We start from the raw sequence: 6548 nt of genomic DNA, 5'->3' as shown, positions 1-6548 counted from the left end.
TGAGCTGTCACGGAAACTGTGGGAAAAAAAAAAAGCACCGGGGGCCCACAGGTGTCTGCGTAGATTCAATTAATGAAATTAGCAGGGGGCGATAAGGGCTTCTTGCAGGGGGCGGGTCACTTGAGTTGAGGAATTAGAAAAGGCAAAGGTGGGGGTGGGATGATAAGGTCTGAGCTGGAAACGACCCCAGAAGGCATCTCTAGGCCATTCCCACAGCTGCCAGATGTAGATTTTGTAGCCTTGCCTCTGGTTGGCTTTTAAACCCAATTTAACAGATAGTTATCAGGGTCCCGCTGGTTTATCGTCTCGTAATAGCTAGTCCTTCTGCTGAGCCGTGAAGGTGGCAAAGTCTGAAGTCCATTACATATCTTTTCTCAGTTGATTCTCAGAGTCCTGTGAAGTAGATAGTTCCGTGGATAAAACACAGTCAGGAAGACCCGAGTTCAGATCCAAACTCTGAAGTTTGCTGGTTGTGTAACTGCGCAAGTCACTTCACTTCGTCTGCCTCAGTTTCCTCCATTGTAAAACAGATAATAATAGTAAGTAGGTCTCAGGGTTGTTGTGAAGATGAATTAATATTTGTAAAGCACTTTACAAACCCCAAAGCACCACAAAATGCTGGTTATTATTGGTCCAATTCTTTTTTTTTTTTTTTTTTAGTGAGGCAATTGGGGTTAAGTGACTTGCCCAGGGTCACACAGCTAGTAAGTGTTAAATGTCTGAGGTCGGATTTGAACCCAGGTACTCCTGACTCCAGGGCCGGTGCTCTATCCACTGCGCCACCTAGCTGCCCCTATTGGTCCAATTCTGGAAAACCGGGGCTGAAAGAGATGTGACTTCCAAAGGGTTCACACAGCTAGTGTCTGAAGCAGGATTCAAATTCAGGTCTTCCTGATTTCAGTTCTCGAAGAGAGTGAGTTCAGCTATTGGAGTGCAAAAGCAAAAATGAAAATAAGTCAAGGAGCTTCCCAAGTACCAGGGAAAAACAATATACAACAAATGAACAAATGCAAAGTATCTACAGATAGTTTCAATAGGGAGACTGCATTGAGGAGGTATTGAATTATTGTGTAAAATTTAGCCACTATGCTAAGTTAATTCATGATGTCCCATCCCCCTTTAACAAGTGTACATGACAGCCCTCTCATATTGGGGGGGGGGCTGCACAGACATGTGTGACAGCTCTGTCATAAGAGAGATTTCAGTATGTATCAGTGACAGCTAAGGAAAGCAGCCCCATGCTCTTTGAATCCCCTTTTTGAAATGTGAACCTATCAGGATTGTCTTCTCCTATTATGAATATTCGTCTTTGAAAGCAACCATATGGCTTGGGCTTGAGGCCTGGCCTATACTATATATATGTCTTATATGTATAATAAACTTTTTTTCTACCTCAATTTCCTGAGTTTGCCTGATTCATTAGGGTGAAGCCCAAAACAAGATTTTTCTTCCAGCAAAGGGAACACACATTTATTAGGCGCCTACTGTGTGCCAAGTACTTTACAAATAGCTCATCTGATAACATTTAACAATTGAGAGGAACGGGAAGGATCTTACATGGTCCGGGCCGTGGCAGCTGGACTCTGTTTTGAAGGAAGCTAGGACTTCTACAAGGGGCGCAGGGGAGGGAGGAGGACATTCTTCACCCATGGAAGAGGGGATGGAGGGTTGTAAATGAGGAGCACTAGCAGGGCAATTTGACTGGAGTGGAAAATATGTGAAGGAGACTAATAGAAAAGGTAGACTGGGAAAAAAAAAAGGTAGGAGGGAATCAAATATTGAAGGCTTTAAATGCTAGCCTGAGAAGTTTGCATCTTTCTCCTGAATCAAGCCAAGTTTTTCGGGATAAACCTATGTCCAAGGGCTGTATAGCAACTTTTAGAATAGACACCAGCGGATTATATCTTGTGCTTTTCTGTCATCGAATTTGGTCAATCAGTCAACAAGCATTTATTAAGTGCTAGGCGCTATGCATACAAAGACACAAGTAAAACAGTCTCTGCCTGCAGGGAGCTTACATTCTATTTACACATGTGAATATATACAAGGTATGTGCAAAGGTGATAGAAGGTAAATATTTTTTAGAAGGGCAGAGTTACTAGTGGTTCTGGGGATAAGAAAAGGCTTCATGCAGAAGGTGGTACATGGACTGAGAAATTCTAAGAAGCAAAGGAGGGTTTGTAATTTTAGGGAAGGAGAAGACCAGCTACTCCAATTGCCGCAGAGCTGCCAAAGTGAGCTTTCTAAAGCACAGGTTTGATGGGATCATTTCCCTGCTTAATAAACTCCAGTAGCAACTAACCTATCCTCTTGTTGGCATTTCAAGCCTTTTTTTTTTTTGGTGGGGCAATGAGGGTTAAGTGACTTGCCCAGAGTCACACAGCTAGTAAGTGTCAAGTGTTTGAGGCCAGATTTGAACTCAGATCCTCCTGAATCCAGGGCTGGTGCTTTTATCCACTGTGCCACCTAGGTGCCCCTGCATTTCAATCCTTTTACAACTTGGCTCCAACCTATCTTCACCAATGTGTTTCTCTTAACTAGTATAGTGCTCAGTAATGACTTATCTATTCATGTGGCTTGGATAAACTGGGAGTCAATAGCTCTCTTCCTTGTGGTGATATGGAAGATCACCAGGGCTTACTGTCTTTCTGCTGGTCCTCTGGCTCTGTGATTTGACCCATTTCTGTAACCTATAGACCTCTGGGCCATCCATCCTCTGCTGCATCCTCCCACTGCTTTGCTCCCCTCTACCTCCATGTATTTGCCAGAGTCTCAATGTCTCCATCCTTCTTCTGTGGCAGGAGAGTGTCTAACATCTTCCAACCCCCAACTCCTCCAACTGAGGGTGTGCTTCTTGTTGTTATTCCGGACCTAATTTATGGTACCTGATCTTGGTATTATAATTCCTAGTTATTACTTTGATCCATTGACACAGAATACAAAACACTTAGTATTTGAGACTTGCTAGGACTGGAAAATTTATCATCCTGTGGTCAACCTTGGGACAAACCTCTTCCAATTTAGCATCGCAGCAGCTAGAGTGTATGCTGTTAACACAGCCTTCAAGAATCCAATGCTACCTTCCGTGCCATGATGAGTCATCAGAGTAGGCCTCGGGGCCACCTGGTTTTTGTTTACTTCATGACAGACATAGCCTGTTATTCATTATAACTTGTATTACCCTGATATTTCTTCTTTTTAGTAGCCCTAGATTTTTGTTTTTTAAATGGTATTTCATGAGTCCTACCTACTAAGAGTCAGCATGGCATAGTGGATTGAAAACTGGCCTTGAAGTTAGGAAGACCTGGGACTACCTTGCCTCTGATATATGCTGGCTGTGTGAGCTTGGCCAAGTCACCAGTGACCTCCAAAGCAATTCTTTAAGGCTATAGTCCTAGAACAGCTGCTGATTAGCATTGGTAGTGAGAATTTCTTCCCTGAGAGTTCCCTGTCCAAATAAAGTAGGGATCATTTTATTCTTTGTACTCCTATCTCCAGCACCAAGCTCTGTTCCTGGCACATAGTAGGTACTTAATAAATACTTACTGATTGATTAACTGATACTACTGCATTTATTATTACCATATTTTTTGTGTGTGAGACAATTGGGGTCAAGTGACTTGCCCAGGGTCACCCAGCTAGTAAGTGTCTGGATTTGAACTCAGGTCCTCCTGAATCCAGGGCTGCACCACCTAGCTGCCCCCATACTTTTTTTAAAAAAAGTATATATATATATATATATATATATATATATATATATAAAGTAAAGCCAGAACTCAGAACCTACTTTTCAATGGAATATGGGAAGATATTCTGATGTAATGCTATGTGAGACATCTATGATTTCATCCTCGTGACTTCTTGGCTTGAGAACTACCTTCAGCAAAGCATATTGCAACCCATCAATGACTTTATAGGTAACTCCTAGGGATTAGCTCAAGGCATTTAGGAGTTGTGTTTTGCTTGGATTCAAACAACTAGTAATGGTCAGAGATAAGATCTGAACCCAGGTCTTCCCGATTCCAATTTTAGCCTGCCTACAAAGATGGGTAGAACAAAAATATAATTATTTGACACATGTAGGAATAAAAACATTAAAATAAATGGGTTGTTCAATATGAAAATAATGCTCCACATTATCTTCATTGGTCTGAATAAAGAATTATTATTATTATTATTATTTTGAGACTAGGTCTCCCCATCTGGCCCAGGCTAGAAGTGCAGGGGCCACTCATGGCCCAGTCTCAGTAGTGATGGGCTGGAAAGCTTTAGCTGTTGTTTTTCTGACCTGGGCAAGTTCGTTCCTTGTTAGGCATTCTGGTGGCTCTCTGCTTTTTGGGTACCATATTAGTACCTGTCTGAGTGTAAATACCTGATTGACTTTAGCTCAGAAACTCCCAAATTTAAGCAATCCATCAGCCTCAGGGGAGGGACAATAAGCCCATGTCATCATACCTGGCCAACTCCTAAAGCTTCGCATGAAATTTATCCAATTGTAGCCATTTGTGTATTTTATTTGTAACTGTGACTCATTGGCACAACTCTGAGCTCACACAGACCAGATTTGGTTTTGGGGTCTTTTTTCTAGTACTTCTCTGGTTCATGCCAGAGTTTTTTCTGCTCCTCATATCCTTCCTCTTATAAAAACATCTAAATCTGAGTCATTTCTAGCTCTCTCCTTGGGGGTATTTGGTTCCCCTTTGAGTATCAAACTGACAATGGAAGAATGAATGAAAAAAAAAAGCATTTATTACATGCTTCCTATGTGCCAAGCATTGTGCTAAGTGCTGGGGATATAAACAGAAAAGTCAGGCCATCCCTGCCCTTAAGAAGCTCTTCTTCTTCTTCTTCTTCTTCTTCTTCTTTTTTTTGTTTGTTTTGTGAGGCAATTGGGGTTAAGTGACTTGCCCAGGGTCACACAGCTAGTAAGTGTCAAGTGTCTGAGGCTGGATTTGAACTCAGGTCCTCCTGAGTCCAGGGCCAGTGCTCTATCCACTGCGCCAGCTAGCTGCCCCCAAGAAGCTCATCTTCTAATGGGAGAGGCAACACAAGTTACAAGTTAAATGGAAAGATCTCATGGCCCTTAGGAAGCAGTGGCAAAGCAGATGGTAACGCCTCTTCTTCATGATTATTTCCATGGATGAAAACAAGGCCAGGAACATAGATCAGCTTCATTAAAATGCATGTAAAGAACAAAGAGACCGGTAACATAACTCTTTTTAGCAAAGCAATAGTTATATCCACCTTCAGGTGTGTTTCATTTCTCTGCCCCCTTCTGAAGAAGGTCGGTAACAGTCTTGCAAAAAACAAAAATTCTCATCGCCCATTGGTGAGGTTTCAATAGTATTAGTTTTTGCTGCCCAGAAAAATCCTGGAAAATCCATCTGTCTTCTTCATGCTTCTTATTCTTTTTATTTTTTTTAAATTTCTTTTTATTTTTTTTTTCATGCTTCTTATTCTTAGAAGGTCCCCTCTCCCTCCACTTTACACATATGCCTATCGTATTATGGGAAATAACATATCTCTTTTTCTAGTTGCTCAGGTTCTCTTGTGGCCTATATAGGCAGGAAGGGAGGGACTGTCTCAACACCTTTGTGTGTGGGGAGCCAATATTCTTTCCTCCAGCTTCACCCATGGACTGTTTAGTAAGAAATGTGAAGAAAATAGCTTTTCTGACAAACTTAGATGATTAACTTTTGATCACTTCATTTTGTTGCAAATCATTTAAATTCTTAATGAAAACTTTTGAAAATATTCATGTTATACAACCATTTTATAATTAGCCTTGTTTCCCCAGAACATTATTTTGTGGTCTCTCCTATATCAAGTTTTTTTTCTTTTGGATTGTGAGAAAAAAGTTCTTATGTTAGAAAAATATTAGCATTTACATTTTATAATAGCATTTTCTTTTCTAACCTTCAGGAATTACTGTATGCTATCAAATAGAGGGACGAGGCAATTACTTGTTTAATTACTATGGCAAGTTGTAGTAAAGAAAATCATGATCTGCTTTTCAGGGAGAGTCACATAATAGGAAAAAGCTGTTGTAGATATTAATCCAAATTACTCCTTTCTTTATTTCCTTATTCCTTTATTTCTTATACCCTTTCCACCCTTTGCAGGTGTTTATTGTCTGTTCACCTTTCTTTACTCTCCGATGTCATTGACTCTCGTACCTTCAACTATTGCCTTCATGAAGATAATTCTTTTTCTTTTTTTCTTTCTTTCTTTCTTTTTTTTTTTTTTTGCGGGGCAATGAGGGTTAAGTGACTTGCCCAGGGTTACACAGCTAGTAAATGTCAATTGTCTGAGTCGGGATTTGAACTCAGGTCCTCCTGAATCCAGGGCCAGCGCTTTATCCACTGCACCACCTAGCTGCCCAGCATCAATGAAAATGACTCTCAATCTGGGTGTTTAACCCTAACCTGTCAGATGAACTCTGGGCCTCCTCACCTGTCAGGTAGGAGATTACTTAGGAAGGATCAGATAAAGAAGAGATGAGACACAGTGGTTGGTGACTAATAACAACAATTGAGAGGTCTCCCGTT

The sequence above is a fragment of the Dromiciops gliroides genome, chromosome 5 (genome assembly GCF_019393635.1).
Source record: "Dromiciops gliroides isolate mDroGli1 chromosome 5, mDroGli1.pri, whole genome shotgun sequence".
Classification (NCBI taxonomy): domain Eukaryota; kingdom Metazoa; phylum Chordata; class Mammalia; order Microbiotheria; family Microbiotheriidae; genus Dromiciops; species Dromiciops gliroides.
This window is presented reverse-complemented; position numbering follows the sequence as displayed.